Source organism: Pygoscelis adeliae, unplaced genomic scaffold (assembly GCF_000699105.1).
Source record: "Pygoscelis adeliae isolate BGI_AS28 unplaced genomic scaffold, ASM69910v1 Scaffold108, whole genome shotgun sequence".
Taxonomy (NCBI): Eukaryota; Metazoa; Chordata; class Aves; order Sphenisciformes; family Spheniscidae; genus Pygoscelis; species Pygoscelis adeliae.
The window spans coordinates 3440098-3442783 of NW_008825498.1; the positions used below are offsets into that span (position 1 = coordinate 3440098).

A 2686-nucleotide genomic window follows, 5' to 3' on the forward strand; every position below is an offset into this window, starting at 1 on the left:
AGCTCCTCCGCCAGCTCTCTCAGCACTCTCGGGTGGATCCCATCCGGCCCCATAGACTTGTGAGTATCCCGATGACGTAGCAGGTCGTTGACCGCTTCCTCTTGGATTATGGGGGGTTCATCCTGCTCGCCATCCCTGTTTTCCAGCTCAGGGCGCCGAGTACCCTGAGGGTAACTAGTCTGATTGCTAAAGACTGAGGCAAAGAAGGCATTAAGTACCTCAGCCTTTTCCTCATCCTCGGTGACAATGTTCCCCCCCGCATCCAATAAAGGATGGAGATTCTCCTGGGCTCTCTTCTTGTCATTAATATATTTGTAAAAACTTTTTTTGTTGTCTTTAACGACAGCGGCCAGGTTGCGTTCTAGCTGGGCTTTTGCCTTTCTCATTTCCTCTCTGCACGACCTAACGAGATCCCTGTACTCTTCTTGAGTCGCCTGCCCTTTCTTCCACAAGCGGTAAACCCTCCTTTTTTTCCTGAGTCCCAAGAAGAGCTCCCCGTTCAGCCAGGCCGGTTGTCTTCCCCACCCGTTCTTCTTGCGGCGTACAGGGACAGCCTGCTCCTGCGCCTTTAAGACTTCAAGGCGATGATGATATTGATTATGATACTAATTCACAGAAGTTTGTAATTTGGAACTAGAAAGATGCCTCTTCTGAAGGAAAGGAAACAAAAAGTCAAACTAAACTTCTTTAAATACAGGGAAAATCACACAGTGGCTCAAATCTAAAGTGAGAGTCAAATCCATCTATTCCTTGTTCAGAACAAATTTCCTACTTAAAAAGGCAGGAAAAGCCAGATTTTTTTTTTGCTGTCTTGTGTAGTCTGCAACATGACCCTCTTTCTAAAAGCATTGTGGGGTTTCAATCACAGACTTGCAGATATGACTGCAAGAACCTGAAACACTGGCAAAGTCCTCTATATTATGAATTTTCTTCCTCTAACATCAGCACGTTGTGGAGTTTAACATTTTACCAGAAGCTTAAGTTTGTCATAATGCTAAGAAGCTTTGCGTGGCCCACAGCACGTAGGGCGCGTGGAGCACATGGTTTTTGATAAACATGGATCGTGTGGGCTTGCACACAGCTGAGGCCACCTGAATGCAATGCCAGGTTGAGCTTCTGTTTCGGTGAAGCACACCCTTTACACACACAGGAATCCAAGGGACTGTCAAAAAGCAAAATTCAGTGTTTCATGAATATGGACATTTCTCTGCCTAAAACATATTTAGTTTTTCACAAAGACTTAATATTTTCCCCTCTTTTCACCTAGTTGGAACCCAGTTCTCTGCGTGCATGTGTAGTAGGAGGAGGAAGGGAAGCAGGCAAATAAGGAAAGGGAAGCACACAAGAAACCAGACTCAAGTAAGTATGTCAAAATACTAAAATGTGAAAGAAAAAATAGTAGACAATAACTATTTGTGTACAGTATGGGAAAACAGTCCCTCCTCCGCCTCCAACTACTGATTGTAAATTTTCCCAACGCCTCCTTAACTCCTCCAAAAAAACCCAACAGCAAAACAGCTTTCAAAACTGTGGGAACAAACCATAAATCCTCACAGCAAAGTCTTAAGCAATTATCTTCCATTTTAGGAATATTTCAAAATAACTGAAGTTAATGGAAGTTGTGCTATTGACTTTAGCTGATATAGGCTCAAGTCCTCTCTATAATTCTAATTAAAGGTATAGTATGTGCTGGTAATGGACAAATGCATTGTCCTTTTTTCTTGGTCTCCCCCCCGCCCCGCTTCTGGCCAAAGAGCAACCCCTCCTCTACCGGTCCAAGATGTTGTACACAAGGGACAAGAGAAATATCCATCTGAGTTACAACAGCAAGCCTTGTGTGATATTGAAATAATTACAGGGCACAACAGAGCTAGTGGACACAGTGGAACGGGCCAAGAACTGTTCTCAGTAGGTCATCTGAATGAGAAGTCCTTAATTTGGAGAGCTCAGGAGCACAGATATAGGCCATTTGGTCACCCCGGGCTCACCCCCAGAGAACAGTCCGGAGCACATTTAATTCACCAGCACAGACCTGGCCTTTCAGTGTGCACAGTTGCTCAAGTCTCAGTAATGCTCATCTTACTCTCCCCCAGAAGATGGGGGAGATGTTATGTCATTTTTCACTCTGTTGCAGGGGACAAATAATAGGAAGCTTAGTAATTACAGACAGAACTTAGGTAAATCTAGTAACAGGGTGACAGTCTCGAATTTCATATGTAATAGAATTTCCTTGAGAAATGGTGGATTGTTTGTAAGAGAAATAAGAGATGACTGTCAAGAGAACTGCAGGAATATTGTTAGTATAGTACATCCCTGACACACTATTCTGCAGGGAACACAAAGCTTCACTAGAAACTATAAAAAATGTGCTGAAGTGGGCTATGTAGTATATGAGTCCCTGTACTGTGTCTGGCTGGGATGGAGTTAACTTTCTTTATAGCAGCCTGCATGGTGCTGTGTTTTAGATTTGCGGCTAAAAAAGTGTTGATAACACACCAATGTTTTAGCTATTGCTGAACAGTGCTTGTACAGCATCCAGGCCTTTTGTTTCCTACTCTGTCCCCTCCCAGAGTCGGCTGGGGGTGGGCAAGAGGTTGGGAGGGGACACAGCCAGGACAGATGACTCCACCTGGCCAAAAGGATAGTCCATACCATATAATGTCATGCTCAGCAATAAAACTGGGGT

At 44.1% G+C, this 2686-nt stretch overlaps 1 protein-coding gene across 17 annotated transcripts in view; it reads right to left on the reverse strand.

Moving 5' to 3' along the window:
• Nucleotides 1-2686, reverse strand: part of DTNA (dystrobrevin, alpha) — a 223721-nt gene that overhangs the window by 100229 nt on the left and 120806 nt on the right. The window lies entirely within an intron of this gene.